Source organism: Staurois parvus, unplaced genomic scaffold (genome assembly GCF_062004578.1).
Source record: "Staurois parvus isolate SC_StPar_1 unplaced genomic scaffold, SC_StPar_1.0 ptg002276l, whole genome shotgun sequence".
NCBI lineage: Eukaryota > Metazoa > Chordata > Amphibia > Anura > Ranidae > Staurois > Staurois parvus.
The window spans coordinates 35989-54931 of record NW_028320072.1 but is presented as its reverse complement, the minus strand read 5'-3'; positions in this window follow the sequence as shown (position 1 = coordinate 54931).

Here is an 18943-nt window from a genome sequence, read left to right as displayed (position 1 = left end):
GCACTGCAGGGCACAGGTGGGTGGCACTGCAGGGCACAGGTGGCTTGTACTGCAGGGCACAGGTGGATGGCACTGCAGGGCACAGGTGGGTGGCACTGCTGGGCACAGGTAAATGGCACTGCTGGGCACAGGTGGGTGGCACTGCTGGGCACAGGTGGGTGGCACTGCTGGGAACAGGTGCGTGGCACTGCAGGGCACAGGTGGGTGGCACTGATGGGCACAGGTGGGTGGCACTGCTGGGCACAGGTAAATTGTACTGCTGGGCACAGGTGGGTGGCACTGATGGGCACAGGTGAATGGCAATGCAGGGCACAGGTGGGCACTGATCATCGTGCCGATCACTTCTCTGACAATTGCCGGTTATCGGCAGTACTTTCCTCACACTGTGACAGCGTGAGGAAAGTGCAGCCAATAGCCGGCAACTGTATGTACCCGGTGATCTGTGTCATTGGACTGATTGGCCGTTTGCCATATCACGTGTTCAGCTGTGTCTGTAGGACGCGGCAATCAATGGGGGCGCGCAGTGGGCTTGCTCTTGGCGGACGTCCTCCCAGAATTAGACAACCGCGATGTAGCCGTTATCAACACCCTGAAATCAGTTCGCAAAACGGTGCAATGTGCAGAATCGGATCAATGAACCCGCACCAAAGAAGCAAGTGTTGCATTTTGTATTTTTATTTTTTGCTAATAGAAAATCATGACAGTTCTGTTCATGTACTGCGACTTTTAAACTCTGGCACTCAAGTAGCATTAGAGTAGTGCAAGAACCTTTATGTGACCAAAGTCGCATGTTAGGGTTAAAGCGATTGTAAAGGGTTTTTTTTTTTAATAACAAACATCTTAATACTTACCTGTTCTGTGCAATGGAATATTTCCCCACACACGGCTAATGTGTAAGGTAAAGTCTACAGGCTGGAAGAATCTGTATGTAAATGGATAGAAAACTGGCAAAAAAATCGTATTTAAAGAGTAGTGGTTAATGGATCATACTCTGAATGGTCTAGGGGTGCCAGTGGTGTACCCCAAGGTTCAGTGTTGGGACCCTTACTTTTTAATATTTATAAACAATATAGGGTCTGGGATTACAAATCCCATTTCAGTCTTTGCAGATGACACCAAGCTGTGCCGTGGAATAACGTCCTTACAGGATGTCTCCAACTTACAAGCCAACCTCAATGCTCTGTGTAATTGGGCAACTATGTGGCAAATGAGGTTTAATGTTGATAAATGTAAGGTTCTGCACTTGGGGGCTAAGAATATGCATTCATCATACATACTGGGGGGGGTACAACTGGGGGAATCAATGGTGGAGAAGGATCTGGGAGTTCTGGTAGATCACAAGCTTAATAACGGCATGCAATGCCAAGCTGCTGGTTCTAAAGCGAGCAAAATCCTCTCTTGTATTAAAAGAGGTATAGACTCCAGAGAGAGAGATATCATTTCCCCCGGTACAAATCATTAGTAACACCTCATCTGGAATATGCAGTTCAGTTTTGGGCACCAATTCACGAAAAGAACATTGGGGAACTGGAGAAAGTACAGAGAAGGGCAACCAAACTGATAAGAGGCATGGAGGCTCTCAGCTATGAGGAAAGATCAGAGGAAATTAATTTATTCTCTCTTGAGAAGAGGCGATTAAGGGGGGATATGATCTCCATGTATAATACATAAGGGGGGATATGATCTCCATGTATAATACATAAGGGGGGGATATGATCTCCATGTATAATACATAAGGGGGGATATGATCTCCATGTATAATACATAAGGGGGGATATGATCACCATGTATAATACATAAGGGGGATATGATCACCATGTATAATACATAAGGGGGGATATGATCTCCATGTATAATACATAAGGTGGGATATGATCTCCATGTATAATACATAAGGGGGGATATGATCTCCATGTATAATACATAAGGGGGGATATGATCTCCATGTATAATACATATAGGGGAAATGATCTCCATGTATAATACATAAGGGGGGATATGATATCCATGTATAATACATAAGGGGGGATATGATCACCATGTATAATACATAAGGTGGGATATGATCTCCATGTATAATACATAAGGGGGGTATGATCTCCATGTATAATACATAAGGGGGGTATGATCTCCATGTATAATACGTAAGGGGGGAAGTGATCACCATGTATAATACGTAAGGGGGGATGTGATCTCCATGTATAATACATAAGGGGGGATATGATCTCCATGTATAATACATAAGGGGGGAAATGATCTCCATGTATCTCCTAGATTGTAAGCTCCAAGGAGCAGGGCCCTCCTATCCCTCTTGTATTGAACTGTATTGTTGCTGTATTGTCTCCCGTTGTATTGTAAAGCGCTGAGAAAACTGTTGGCGCGATATAAATCCTGTATAATAATAATAATATAATACACAAGGGGGGTTATGATCTCCATGTATAATACATAAGGGTGGATATGATCTCCATGTATAATACATAAGGGGGGATATGATCTCCATATATAATACATAAGGGGGGGATATGATCTCCATGTATAAATACATAAGGGGGGATATGATCACCATGTATAATACATAAGGGGGGATATGATCTCCATGTATAATACATAAGGGGGATATGATCTCCATGTATAATACATAAGGGGGGATATGATCTCCATGTATAATACATAAGGGGGGATATGATCTCCATGTATAATACATAAGGGGGGATATGGTCTCCATATATAATACATAAGGGGGGATATGATCTCCATGTATAATACATAAGGGGGGGGATATGATCTCCATGTATAAATACATCAGTGGTTCACATAGTGAACTTTGTAGAGCTATTCACCCTGAGGCCATCTGGAGGAAAATAATTTTAATTTCCAAACAATGAAAGGTTTCTTCACAGTGAGAGCTGTGAAAATGTGGAATAGACACCCTCAAGAGTTGGTTCTGGCCTTAGTTGCCCTTCTCTGTAACTTCTCCAGTTCCCAAATGTTCTTTTTGTGACTTGGTGCCCCAAACTGAACTGCATATTCCAGATGAGGTATTACTAATGATTTGTAGTGGGGGAAATGATAGTCCATCCAGTTCAACCGTTAAAAAAAAAAAAAAAAGTTATAATCCTACACCTACAGTTGATCCAGAGGAAGACAAAAAAAACCCCAGCAAAGCATGATCCAATTTGCTCCTGCAGGGAAAAAAATTCCTTCCTGATTCCCCGGGAGGTAATCAGATATTCCCTGGATCAACTTTACCTATAAATGTTATATCTAGTTATATTCTGTGTATCTAAGAAAGAATCCAGGAAAGAGTGCCCCCTTGTCCTCTGTGATGACCTCAGGGTGAATAACTCTACACCGAGTTCACTATATGAACCACTGATGTATTTATACATGGAGATCATATCCCCCCCTTATGTATTATACATGGAGATCATATCTCCCCCTTATGTATTATACATGGAGATCATACCCCCCTTATGTATTATACATGGAGATCATATCCCCCCTTATGTATTATACATGGAGATCATATCCCCCCTTATGTATTATACATGTTGATCATATCCCCCCTTATGTATTATACATGGAGATCATATCCCCCTTATGTATTATACATGTTGATCATATCCCCCCTTATGTATTTATACATGGAGATCATATCCCCCCTTATGTATTTATACATGGATATCATATCCCCCTTATGTATTATACATGTTGATCATATCCCCCCTTATGTATTTATACATGGAGATCATATCCCCCCCTTATGTATTATACATGGAGATCATATCCCCCCTTATGTATTATACATGGAGATCATATCCCCCTTATGTATTATACATGGAGATCATACCCCCCCTTATGTATTATACATGGAGATCATATACCCCCTTATGTATTATACATGGTGATCATATCCCCCCTTATATATTATACATGGAGATCATTTCCCCCTTATGTGTTATACATGGAGATCATATCCGCCCTTATGCATTGTACATGGTGATCATATCCCCCCTTATATATTATACATGGTGATCATATCCCCCCCTTATGTATTATACATGGAGATCATATCCCCCTTATGTATTATTCATGGTGATCATATCCCCCCTTATGTATTATACATGGAGATCATATCCCCCCTTAATCTCCTCAAGAGAGAATACATTCAGTTCCTCTAATCTTTCCTCATAGCTGATCTCCTCTATGCCTCTTATCAGTTTGGTTGCCCTTCTCTGTACTTTCTCCAGTTCCCCAATGTTCTTTCTCCAGTTCCCCAATGTTCTTTTTGTGATTTGGTGCCCAAAACTGAACTGCATATTCCAGATGAGGTCTTACTAATGATTTGTACCGGGGGAAATTATATCTCTGTCTCTGGAGTCTATACCTCTTTTAATACAAGAGAAGATTTTGCTCGCTTTAGAAACTGCAGCCTGGCATTGCTGCCATTATTAAGCTTGTGATCTACCAGAACCCCCAGATCCTTCTCGACCACTGACTCTCCCAGTTGTACCCCCCTAGTATGTATGATGCATGCATATTCTTAGCCCCCAAGTAAGGTAAGGTGATTAGCTGAAGCAAAGTACCAGTCTGAGTCGGTGGTCACAGCAGGCAGCATTCAGGCAGAGTCACATATCAGGGAAGACAGTATTCAGGCAAAGCGTAACATAAGCAGAGTTGGGCTGTAAATGACTGAAGAGCCCTTGAGACCAGGGCTTGTAGACAAAATACCAATAGCAATCACAAACCAAAATACAAAAGCAGTGGAAGGGAGAAGAAAAATCCTTTTCCTCAGATACAACCTTAAGGCTCCATTCACACTTGTAAAACGTCAAAATCATGCAATTTTCATTGCAACTCTACAGTGCGACTTGATGCAACTTTGACGCGACTTTGGATGAGTGCGACTTTGGCTTTGACCAGGGATAACGATTTCTGCGGTACAAAGTAGTCACACACAAGTCGCATGTACAACATTCAGGTGCAACTTTCATGCGACTTTGCAGGGTTTACATTGAAGTATATGGCCCTGCAAGAAAGTCGGACCAAAGTAGTGCAGGAACTACTTCGAAGTCGCTGCGACTTGAAGTTGCACAGATATGATTGGTACCCATTGGAAAACACGGGGGGCGACTTTCATGCGACCTTGGACCCCAAAATCACATTTGTGTGAATGGGCTTCTAGGGAATCAGCGGAATTTACATTTTCAGATCATGTACTATGTACCTGAGCTGCATTCTTGATTTAAGCCAGCAGATGGCATGAGAAGTTTCGGAGAGCAGTGCACCTGTTCAGAGGAATCTGTTGAAAACACAGAAAAGTGAGAGCAGAAAAAGTGGTCCATGGAGTTATTTTATCTTTTATTTCATTAATATTGTTTATTTTAATTTTGCAAGAGAAGAATGAACAACAGCATCTCCCAGACAGGGGTTGTGTAGAAGGCCTAGCTTACACCTATATATATTCGCAGCTGCGATACTTTGTGGCAGATTTTTTTTTCACAGCATATCACTTTTGGCAGGCAGTTCCACTTGCCAAGTGTGACTTTTATATTCAATGTGACCACAATGCAACCGTGTTAAAAAATTGCTTGCCATGTGGTTCTGGCATTGTTTCGCAAGATCCTTTGGAATGGAATAACCACTTCTGGAATGTAATTCACAGTGAATTGCTTTTCAGAGGTGCTTGTGAATCTGTCAACTCGTGTGAATGAGGTTAAACAGTCAAGACATTCATGGGTATGCAAAAAAGGCAAAAATGCAGGTGGTACAGCTTAATAATGGCATGCAATGCCAAGCTGCGGGATCTAAAGCGAGCAAAATCCTCTCTTATATTAAAAGAGGTGTAGACTCCAGAGAGAGAGATATCATTTCCCCCGGTACAGATCATTAGTAACACCTCATCTGGAATATGATATAATTTAGGCACCAGTTCCCAAAAAGAACATTGGGGAACTGGAGAAAGTACAGAGAAGGGCAACTAAACTGATAAGAGGCATGGAGGAGCTCAGCTATGAAGAAAGATTAAAGTTAAAGGTAAAGTTAAAGTTGATCCAGGGAACATCCAAATCTTTTTCCCTGCAGGAGCAAATTCGGTGATGCTTTGCTGGGTTTTTTTGCCTTCCTTTGGATCAGTTGTGGGTATAGGATTATAACTTTTTTTCAGCTTTTTTTCAGCCTGACTTACTATGTAACTAAAGATCTATATACAGGAATCAGGACCTCCTTCCTCCTGCTGGTGATCTCGCTAGTGATAATTAAAGATCTATATAGCGGAATTAGGACCTCTTTCCTTTTGCTAGTGATCCCACATGAGATAATTAAGATCTATATAGCAGAATCATGACAGCCTTCCTCCTGCTGGTGATCCCTCTATTGCTAACTAACGATCTATTATAGGAGAAATCAGACTTCCTTCATCCTACTGGTAAACCCTCTGGTGAAATTAAAGATCTACAGTATATAGGATAATCAGGACCTTCTTTTTCCTGCTGGTGATCCCTCTAGTGATATAAAGATCTATATAGAGGAATCGGGACCTCCTTCCTCCTGCTAGTGACCCCTCTAGAGATAACTAGAGATCTATATAGAGGAACCAGGACCTCCTTCCTCCTGCTGGTGACCTCTCTAGTGATATAAAGATCTATATAGAGGAACGAGGACCTCCTTCCTCCTGTTGGTAACCCCTCTAGTGATAATTAAAGATCTATATAGAGGAATCGGGACCTCCTTCCTCCTGCTAGTGACCCCTCTAGAGATAACTAGAGATCTATAAAGAGGAATCAGGACCTCCTTCCTCCTGCTGGTGACCCCTCTATTGGTATAAAAATCTATATAGAGGTACCAGGACCTCCTTCCTCCTGCTAGTGATCCCTCTAGTGATATAAAGATCTATATAGAGGAATCAGGACCTCCTTCCTCCTGCTAGTGATCTCTCTAGTGATAATTAAAGATCTATATAGAGGAATCAGGACCTCTTTCCTTTTGCTGGTGATCCCACTAGAGATACAGTAATTAAGGTCTATATAGAGGAATCATGACCACCATCCTCCTGCTGGTGATCCCTCTATTGATAGCAAAAGATCTATGTAGGAGAAATAGGACTTCCTTCATCCTACTGGTAACCCCTCTAATTAAAGATCTACAGTATATAGAGGAATCAGGACCTTCTTTCTCCTGCTGGTGATTCCTCTGGTGATAACTAAAGATCTATATAGGAGAAGCAGTACCTTTTCCCTCTGGTGATGTACTCAAGACTTCTATTCCTTTTCCCCACTGCCAAGCTGGGGTTTTACTCATTTTGCAATCATCTAATATAAGAACCCCCAAATCTCTTTTCATTGTAGTTCTTGCCAACATTGTACCCCTAATAGTTTACTCTTTCGTTAGAATAATTTTTTCCCTAAGTGCATTAGTTTTCATTGAAAAATGTTGGGCTGCAGTTTCTCCTGCTTTGACCAACCTTCCAGCAATGCCAAATCATGTTGCATGTTACAAACACTTCCACTAACTCTGTATTATGCACCTTTGTGTCAGTAGCGAAAATACATACAAACAGATGAAATCTGCCTTTCTGAATCTTTTGAACACAAAGAACCCTTGAAATAACTTTCCGGTCTCAGGGACCTCCTGCTGAAAATGACTATATCCACAACCAGGGGCGGACTGACCATTTGGAAACTCGGGCACTGCCCGAGGGCCCGGGGTCAGTAGGGGGCCCCATGAGATGCTCCTGGTACCTTTTTCATAGGCTGTTTTGAGTTTGGGCAAGGACACAGGGGCCCCATGATCCCCTATTGCCCGGGGGCCCCATGAGTTGTTAGTCCGCCCCTGTCCACAACCACATTAGTGTGATCCAGGGGCGGACTGACCATTTGGAAACTCGGGCACTGCCCGAGGGCCCGGGGTCAGTAGGGGGCCCCATGAGATGCCCCTGGTACCTTTATCATAGGTTTTTTTGAGTTTGGGCAAGGACACAGGGGCCCCATGATCCCCTATTGCCTGGGGGCCCCATGAGTTGTCAGTCCGCCCCTGGTGTGATTACATTAAAAAGTGCGCTGTTCACTTTAACCATAGTAAATAAATAAAGGAATGTGTGCAAACTGAGAATTCATGTATCATCAAATAATAATCTGTATAAAATACAAAACTGTGCAACCTGAAATACATACACCATCAAATAATATTTGATATACAGTGCACTGCAGTGCAAAATAAATTCATATATAAGTCCCCAATCCAATGTGATGAAAAAAGTACTGCATGCCTAATTAATCTTCTAATAAAGTGCTGCTTTGCTCAAAAGGTGCTCCTCAGAAAAACAGGCAAGCCTCTTACCGAACCAAATTGATCTCAATCTATAAAGATCAAATGAGCGGATATTGTCCAAATTCCACACTGACACTCATTGACAAATCCAGGGAGGATGGATGGATCACTGCGTGTTCACACCAGGAACCGGCTTAACCACTTCATACCGCTCTCCGCAGTAACATATGGAAGGGCTTAAACAAGAAAAACTTCATAGTGCAAAAGACTTTCTGTGACATCATCACGTATGAGCCGCTGGACTGACACCATGGCTGACTTGTCTTTCCATTGCTCTCTTTTACTCAACCGAATGTAAGTGCAATACTTAAGCTATAATGAACATTTGTTTTTAATGGGGTTACACTATGAAGTTTTTCTTGTCTAAACCCTTCCATATATTACTGCAGAGAGCGGTATGAAGTGGTTAAGTCAGTCCCTGTCAAGAAATCAAGGCTATGCCCACCTGGCACCACTACATGCCAGGACCAAATGCTAGTTTATGCACAGAAGACCAGTCCTACCTTCTGTGGGTCGCCACCGCCTACTAGCAATGTCAGTTGTTACAAAATAAGTAGTGCACGTAAACCCTTCACTGAAGTGTAAACCCTTCACTGCACATCCATTCATCTTCTATTCAACTATTTTAGAATTTCACAGCAGTGCCCCATTGCTTGTTTTATCTTGTGTCCATCAGATCTCATGCCAGAGACGAATTCCTGACTTGTTTTTCCCTGCTGAACCTGTTTACACTCTGAGCACATCAATGTGCCCGGGCTAACCAGACTGGACAATCCAGGCCTGAGGACAAATACCCGAGGTTGTGTTTGTGGCAGAATCTGTGCAGAAATGCCCTACAGATTATTTCCAAGGCACAGAACATGAGAAGATGCAGTGATAGAACTGGAATGCCTCAACGTATTACCCATCATGGCATTGCAGGTGTCAGAGCGAGACGTTCTTGTTATACATCTCAGTCTCATCAACCTAATATCCAGGGCGAAAACAGATTTGTTGTAATAACTGGTTATAAAACCATCACAACAACCTAATGAGACGACCAGTCTAGCTGCTGTAGAGTGGAACATTTTTTGGACTCTTCCTTTGGGTCCCCATACATCCAAACTGTCTGAGACAGAAAAAAGGGACAGCTTTTAGCTCCAAAAGCCTTAGGGTACATTGGTACAGTGCAGGGGCAGACTGACCATTTGGAAACTGGGGCACTGCCCAAGGGCCCGGGGTCAGTAGGGGGCCCCATGAGATTCCCCTGGTACCTTTTTCACAGGCTTTTTTGAGTTTGGGCAAGGACACAGGGGCCCAATGATCCCCTATTGCCTGGGGGCCCCGTGATTTGTCAGTCTGCCCCTGGTACAGTGCAAATCCCAGTGGCCGGAATCTACATATGCCTGCTGCTGGCTTTGACAGCTGTGAGTGGCTAGCTACGGCCACCAAGCCCATACATTGTATTGCCACCTGTCGGCTATTTGTGGCTGCTTTGCATTTTCGAAAAGAATGCAAAGCATTCTCTAACCAAACAAGGTAGAGGGGGTGACGTCCCTTCCCCACACCTTTATCTATTCCAATTTGAGAGTGCTTTGCATTCATTCCCCCTGGCAGTACAAGGGTTGTTGGTTCGAATCCCAACCATGGCATCACCTGCCTGGAGTTTGCATGTTCTCCCTGTGCCTGCGTCGGTTTCCTCCGGGTACTCCGGTTTCCTCCCAAACTCTAAAGACATGCTCTTGGATCCTGTCTAAATTGGCTCTAGTATGTGTATGTATGAATGTGAGTTAGGGACCTTAGATTGTACGCCCCTTGAGGGTTAGGGACTGATGTGAATGTACAATATATATACCGGTATATATAAACTGTGCATACATTGACAGTGCTATATAAGTACCTGAAATAAATAAAAATAAATTTAGAAAATTAAAAGCATTCTCATTTTGGTGCCCGTGCTGAGCAGTCAACCTCCTGTGTTCAGAGTGTATCAGGTCAGCCACACAGCATGGGACCCGGAAACCAGTGGAGATTATTGGAGTAGCAGTGGTAGTGGTGAGGAGTGGAACATTTATTGGACTTTTCCTTTGGGTCCCCATACTTCCAGACTGAGACAGAAAAAAGGGACAGCTTTAAGCTCCAAAAGCCTTAGGGTACATTGGTACAGTGCAAATCCCAGTGGCAGGAATCTATTAATGCCTGTTGTTGGGTTTGAGAGCTGTAAGTGGCTAGCTCCAGCCACCAAGCCCATACATTACAATGACAGGCTGTCAGCGGCCACAGCTATTTGTGACTGCCTTGCAAATCCTGAATGAATGCAAAGCGTTCTCTGATTGGACAAGGCGACATTCTCTGATTGGACAAGGCGACATCCCTTCCACACCTCTCTACCTATTTCAATGAGAGAAAGCTTTACATTCATTCAGAAAATGAAAAGCATTCTCCAAATGGCTTCCATGCTGAGCAGTCAGCCTATTGTATTCAGAATGTATCAGATCAGCCATACAGCATGGGACCCGGAATCCAGTGGAGATCATTGGAGTAGCGTTGGTAGCGGTGCTCTGCCTTTGGGTCAGTTGTGAGTGGCTAGCTGCTGATGCCAAGCCAATACACTGTAATTACAGGCTGTCAGTGGGCACAGCTTTTTGTGGCTTTTGGCAAAGCCGGCAATTTTCTGCCATTCCTGCACCTAGGGTTTGCACCATGGCAAAACACCCATGTGAATGTACCCTTTGGAATCCAATTTAAAGTCTGCTGTGCAAATTTCACACTCCTCATGCAGCTGTCTATAGAAATCCCTGTAAGGTGTCTAGTATGTTCATTTCTTATACTCATCAGCTCCATCCAGTGGCCATATTTTATGGTATTCTCCTGACTGGAGTATTTCAGAAAATATCACATTATGGTCACTAGATGGAGCTGATGTCCATAATAATTAAACATATTGGGCACATTACAGGGATTATTTGCAGTGCCTGTATAAATGCCGAGACATTCGCACAATTCATTTTTTTTTATAAATTTTTATTGTAAACTTACCTGTAGGTAAGTTACAAAAGTTGGTAGGAGTCTGTCCTGCCCCAACAATGGAGCATAATTCATCCAACTGACACCATTGATGGGGCACTATTCCTCCCACTGACAGGGATGATGAGTGTGACGGATGTGGTGCCCCACCCCTGCCCTTCTCACCAACTCGTGAGAAAGGACCAGCCAATCTCACACTGTGCTGTCACTTGTGTAACAATGCCACCCTCAGCTGCACTCTGCACAGAGATTTTCCAGCTTGCGGGACCACAACCTAGGTGCCAGCACTGGGTTAGTTTAATTACGCAATTAACTCTTTAAACTGCCACCACCGCCTTTTTACCGAGAAGAAGGAAACTCACAATCTTAGGGCTCATGTACACGGGACGTTTGGAAAACTCTTCTGAATAATGGAAACTGACTGCTGGAAAAGTAGGTTAAAAAAATGTCAGTTTAGCCGCGTTTGCATACCGCGTTTACGCGCATTTATGAGCATTTGCGTTTAAAAGCATTTTTAAAAGATAATCTCAGGAGACCTTCCCAAATGCCCAGAATGCACTGAAAAACAGTAAAGAATTAACTATTTAATTTGAGATAAATTGAGAGAGCAGAAGCAAAGAGAGCAGTATGTGTTGAGATGACCTGTCTTTTCTGATTGTATTCACTATGGATCCCATCATGAGCATAATGCAGCACGTTCTACCATTGTTTCCTTCACGTGAAACCTGGAACTGACTGCGCTGGTGTACTGGGTCCACTTGAGTACCTGGAAAACGCTTTGCATGCATTTCTGATGATGAAAAAAAGCTCTGGACAGCATCTGGATATGGAACAGTTAAAAAACGCTTCTAAACGCAAACGCTTATAAACGTGGTTAACCACGTTTACATGTGCAACACACACTGTCATCACAGACAGGAATATTCAGAGAATTATTATCAGTAGCACTCTTCAAGAGACAGGGATTCTTTAGTTTGCATTAAAAGCTTTAGAGACAATTTTAACACTTTTCAAAATAGAGTTTATTAATGAAAAGGTCAAATGGTGCAATTAAAATATTTACAGGAAGGGATGTTACAAAGAAATATAGAGAACAATAACGCAACAGAGAAATAAAGGGGGTGAAAATGGAGAATACTTGCAAAGTCCAATTGTCCAAGCAAAAACGTTGCTGTGGCTCTCTTGGGTGTTCCTTGGTTGATGCTAAAATGAGAGTTTGCTTACCAGGTCCTGTCATCCTCTTTTCTGTGATATCAAAGGGGTGTCACCAGAGACAATCTGACCAATAATCCGGTTTAAGAGATGGGTGCTGGGAGGTCATCACGTTTACAACCAATTCCCAAATACAGTTTTACACTAATATTAATAACTTTCAATGCATGCAGATGGTATTCTAGAATCTGACAAAATATTATTCAGAATTATATTTTATATCCAGGGATACCAAACACAGCATACCTTGGACAGATATGTCAACTAGGAGAGAGGAGGCTGCTTTCTCCCCTTTCCTATGTGCTAACATAGTCATGTATGACCTTGAATTGTTTGTTATGATATTCAGTATTAAAATATATACCTAATATTAATGTGTCCTGTTCCTGTTGGATTTTAAGAATTGTGTGTGGAATTGTTAAGTTGTGGAATAGACATTTTATGGCATGCTGTCAGGGCTCCGGGTATGACCAGAGGTGTGTGGACTGACACAGGGAAAAGCAGGCTTCAGGTATAGAGTAAACAAGACAATTTATTAAAGACTAAACAACACAAACGCAGTGCAAGGTAAACATAACACAGTGCAAACAACCCAACCTCCAACAGATAACCATATATACAAATTGAACGTAGTCGGGCAGGCTGGGTCGGTAGCAAATGGGCAAACAGGGTACCAGGCGCGAGCGGAAGAGTTGTCAGGAATAGCCGAGGTCAGGACAGGCGGAGTTCGTTCAGAGTCAGGATCAAAGCAGAGTCAGGATCAGGCAGGAAGCAGACAGAATGCAGGTACAGGGGCTCATGGGAAACATACACCAAGTGTCAGGGATCTCCTCGATCCCCGCCGCGATGGGCTCGGCGCAGGCGCACTGCTCCACCCAGCGCACGGGCACTAGGTCCGGGCCGGCCGCGGCGTTCGAGTTCGCGCATGCGCAGTAGAAGCCGCGGCCGCCCGCTGGGCACCAATGGCAGCGCAGGGCGGGATATTTAAAGGTCCCTGAGCTGTCATTTCGTTGCCTTCTGGTCTTACCTGCTTCCTGTGTTCCTGTACCTGTGCCTAGTAAGTTATTGACCCGGATTGCCTTTGACCTTGCTGATTTCTCCTGCCCAGACCCTTGCTTGCCTGACCTCTCTCCCTGGATGCCCCTTATTAGATCTGACCTCCTGCTGCTGACCTGGCGTGTGACCCGACGATTCTCTGCCTGCTCCCTTGTACCTTACCGTCCTCTACAATACCGACTCGGCCTGTCTGACTACGCACTTGCTCAGCCATCCATCCATCCATCCCATCGGGGTCACCCGACCTCCTCACATCTGGCTCTCCCTGGTTGGAGCCCCTGGCGAACACCACTACCACTGACAGGTGTGCTCAGTAGAGGCGACCTGGTCTCGGGGTACTACAAGTCCATCCCCACCATCAGGGGCCCTGGTGAACAAGTACCCTGGGGCTTAGACTCCGCGCTCTGGGCACGCCTGACCAGTGGAGTGCTAGTGGTGCCGCTCGGCGGTCCCTCACAGTACCAGAAGGCCATGACTGAGCCTCGAGGAGGACTCTCCCCGTTGGACGAGGTTTGCAGGCACCTGGCTACCCTGACGCAAGCTGTAAACACATTACAGGACAGATGTCTGCAGATCGAGAATCGGTTTCAGGCCTGCACCATATCTGTTCCTGTTTCACAGGCCCCGGCTCCTGCACCACCGGTCGCAGCAGTCCATGAGCCGGCTCCTGGGCCTCCCACATCACTCCCTATGGCGGAACCCCGAGTACCCTTACCCGAGCGCTTCCATGGGGATCGCACACGCTTTCGGTCATTCCGTGACTCCTGTCTGCTCTATTTTGAACTGCAGCCACGGACCTTTTTGACGGAATCAGTGAAAGTGGGGTTTGTTGTCTCCCTGTTGCAGGGTGAACCCCAAGACTGGGCCCACCGACTAAGGGGAAACAATGACCCTCACCTGGTTACGGTCGACAGCTTCTTTAACGCTATGGCCATCTTATATGATGACCCACAACGGGCAGCCTCGGCCGAGGCCACATTATACGCACTCCGACAAGGTCGGCGGGCGGCTGAGGAATACGCCTCTGACTTTAGGCGCTGGATGGGTGACACTCGTTGGAACGAGTTCGCACTCTTGCACCAGTTTCGTATGGGCCTATCAGAGGCTCTGAAAGACGAGCTCGCCCGGGTGGAGGTGCCCGAGACATTAGAGGACCTGATTGCACTCACCATCAAAATTGACCGTAGACTACGGGAGCGCAGATTGGAGAGGTCTGGTCAGGGTCGTGGAATCCCTGGGGGTCATTTCAGGGATCCAGTCAACATACTAGGCCAAGCACCCAGAACCTGCCGTTTGAAGATGCTCCCGAACCCATGCAGCTAGGCCTGGCTCGGCCTAAACTATCGCCTGAGGAACGCCAGCGCAGACGCTCCCAGAATCTGTGCCTGTACTGCGGCGAAGCTGGTCACATGGTGCGTTCCTGCCCGCAGAAACTGAGTAAGTTCACCTCATCTTCTTTATCTGTTGGCAATATGAACCCGTCCCAGTACTTAGTTGTTCCCCTCTCCTTTCAGCTTTCAGAAAGGACCGTGGAGGTGACGGCCATAGTTGATTCGGGGGCATGCAGCTGTTTTGTGGATATCAATTTTGCTCACCAGCAGGGTATTCCCCTCCGCCCAAAGGAGAAGGGGTTTCACATCTTTTTGGCTGATGGTTCCCGGATAAAGTCAGGGGTGGTTAACCAGGAGACCCCTTCCATTGTGACTTCCATTGCCGGTCAGCACCGGGAACTCCTCCGCCTGGATGCTATTGCATCACCCCTTTTCCCAGTCATTCTGGGGCTCCCTTGGTTGCGGGCCCATAACCCCCAAATTGACTGGGAGACTGGGGTTGTCTCGTTCCCTTCCCCATATTGTCGGGAACTGTGTCGAACTTCGGGCCCGGAGGTCCCCCAGGTCCTCCTGTGCTCTGAAGGGGATGACAGCCTAAAACAAGTGATCCCTGCAGCCTACCATGAGTTTCTTGATGTGTTCAGTGAACGGGGAGCAGATGCTCTACCCCCCCACCGCCCATATGACTGTCCTATTGATCTGTTGCCCGGTTCGGAAATTCCGTTCGGGCGAATTTTTCCCCTTTCTGAGCTAGAATTAGGGGCCCTGAAGGACTATATTGAGGATAGCCTCCGAAAGGGATTTATCCGTCCCTCCACTTCCCCAGCAGGTGCAGGGATCTTCTTTGTAGAAAAGAAGGACAAGACTTTGAGGCCATGCATTGACTATCGGGAGCTGAATAGGGTCACCATTAAAAATCGTTACCCATTACCACTGGTACCTGAATTATTCCAGAGCCTAAAAACTGCAGTAGTGTTTACCAAGTTGGACTTAAGGGGAGCCTACAATTTGGTTCGCATAAGGGAGGGGGATGAGTGGAAGACGGCCTTCCGCACCCGTTTCGGCCATTTTGAGTACCTGGTCATGCCTTTCGGGTTGTGCAATGCGCCAGCCACCTTCCAACACTTTGTGAACGACATCTTTAGGGACTTCCTGGACATCTTTGTCATCGTCTACTTAGACGACATTTTAATTTTTTCATCCTCCCTGGGGGAGCACAGGGTACATGTATCAAAGGTGTTGGGGGCGGTTGCGGCAGCACGGGTTGTACGCTAAAGCAGAGAAATGCTGCTTTGAACAGGCTAGCGTTACATTTCTGGGTCTGATCATCTCCACCACGGGGGTCGCAATGGACCCTCAGAAGGTCTCAGCGATCCTAGATTGGCCTGAACCCACGGACAGGAAAAGTGTCCAACGTTTTATTGGGTTCGCAAATTTTTACCGGAAGTTCATCAAGAACTTCTCGGGTCTGGTCTCCCCCATCACTCAGTTAACCAAGCTTGGGACGCGATTCAGATGGACGCCCGAGGCACAGGAAGCTTTTGAAGCATTAAAAAGGTTATTTACCTCGGCACCCATTCTGGGCCATCCCGACGCCTCCCTGCCCTACATCTTAGAAGTAGATGCATCTGAAAATGCGGTTGGCTCCATCCTTTCCCAGCGGAAGGGCGCCAAGGAATTACTCCACCCAGTAGCATTCTTTTCACGGAAACTTACCCCTGCGGAGAGGAACTACGACATTGGGGATCGCGAGCTACTGGCTATCAAAACCGCTTTAGAAGAATGGAGGTACCTGCTGGAAGGTGCCTCCCACCCCATCCTGATATTCACGGACCACAAGAACCTGGAATATCTGAGGACGGCCAAACGTCTACGCCCACGACAAGCAAGATGGGCATTGTTTTTCTCGAGGTTCCAGTTCCACATCACATACAGGCCCGGCTCGAAAAAAACACGAAGCCTGACGCGTTGTCACGCATGTACGAGGACACCAAGGAGATTCCAGTGCCCGACACTATTCTTCCTGCAGGAAATTTCTTGGCCCTTCAGACAAACCTTCACTCCGAGATCCTGAGAGCGTCCACAGCAATGTCCACCTCCGATGGGGCCCCCCTCCAGAACAAGGAGGGACTCCTATGGAGGGAGGACCGGATTGTGGTGCCAGAGGATGCCTGAACCTTAGTCTTGGGACATTGCCATGACCATCCACTGGCAGGACATTTTGGGCCGGTCAAGACCCTGGAACTTCTCCGACGTTCCTTCTGGTGGCCGGACATGGCCAAGGATTGTAAGAACTACGTGGGCTCCTGTGCCATCTGCCAGCGGAACAAGCCTTCAAGGAATAAGGCGTGGGGCCTGCTACGTCCATTGCCCATCCCTGAACGACCCTGGCAGAAAATCTCCATGGACTTCATAGTCGAGCTTCCACCTTCACTGAACCACACAGCAATTCTCGTGGTCGTGGACCGCTTGTCCAAGATGGCCCATTTCATCCCTTTACGGAAAACCCCATCAGCAGCCGAGACGGCGCAAGTCTTCATTCGAGAGATCGTTAGACTGCATGGGGTTCCCGAAGACATCGTCTCGGACCGTGGGGTGCAGTTTACCTCGCGGTTTTGGAGGGCATTGTGCAAAGCCCTGGATATCAAGCTGTCCCTTTCCTCGGCTTTTCACCCTCAGACCAATGGCCAGACCGAAAGGACCAATCAGACCCTGGAGCAATACCTTCGATGCTACACATCATTCTCTCAGGACGACTGGGTGCCACTCCTCCCTTTGGCAGAATTCGCGTACAACAACGCTTGCCATTCAGCAACTGGACAGTCCCCGTTCTTCGCCAACTATGGGTTTCATCCTGTCTTCCTCCCGGACTTGGTCCCGGAATGCCCGATTCCAGCGACACAGGATGCACTGACCTTCTTCACCTCCAACAATAGGAAACTACAGGAAGCCATCCGTCAAGCCCAAGAGGACTACAAGAGGGCTTTTAATAGGAAGCGAAGAGGGGATCTGGTGTTGCAGCCCGGAGAGAAGGTTTGGCTGGCTACGTCGAACTTGAGGTTGCTCTGCCCGTCAAAGAAGTTGGGACCTAAATTTATAGGCCCTTTTTGCATCAAACGGATGGTCAATGAGGTGGCCTATGAACTTGTTCTCCCTGAGACACTCAAGATCCACCCTGTCTTCCACGTGTCCCTGTTGAAACCAGTAGTCCCTGATGCCTTCCCAGAACGGGAATCCAGGCCCCCGGAGGCCGTAACGGTTGAAGAGGAAGAAGAATTCGAGGTGGAGGCAATCCTGAAGTGCCGACGAAGGGGGGGCCAGACCCAATTTCTCATCAAGTGGAAGGGCTACGGCCCTGAGGACAATTCGTGGGAGCCAGCCCATAATGTCCATGCACCTAGGCTTGTCCGGGGGTTTCTTCGTGATCACCCATGGTGGAGAGATCGGGTGGGCATCCGGAGGTTGCCCGTAGGGGGGGGGCAATGTCAGGGATCTCCTCGATCCCCGCCGCGATGGGCTCGGCGCAGGCGCACTGCTCCACCCAGCGCACGGGCACTAGGTCCGGGCCGGCCGCGGCGTTCGAGTTCGCGCATGCGCAGTAGAAGCCGCGGCCGCCCGCTGGGCACCAATGGCAGCGCAGGGCGGGATATTTAAAGGTCCCTGAGCTGTCATTTCGTTGCCTTCTGGTCTTACCTGCTTCCTGTGTTCCTGTACCTGTGCCTAGTAAGTTATTGACCCGGATTGCCTTTGACCTTGCTGATTTCTCCTGCCCAGACCCTTGCTTGCCTGACCTCTCTCCCTGGATGCCCTTTATTAGATCTGACCTCCTGCTGCTGACCTGGCGTGTGACCCGACGATTCTCTGCCTGCTCCCTTGTACCTTACCGTCCTCTACAATACCGACTCGGCCTGTCTGACTACGCACTTGCTCAGCCATCCATCCATCCCATCGGGGTCACCCGACCTCCTCACATCTGGCTCTCCCTGGTTGGAGCCCCTGGCGAACAC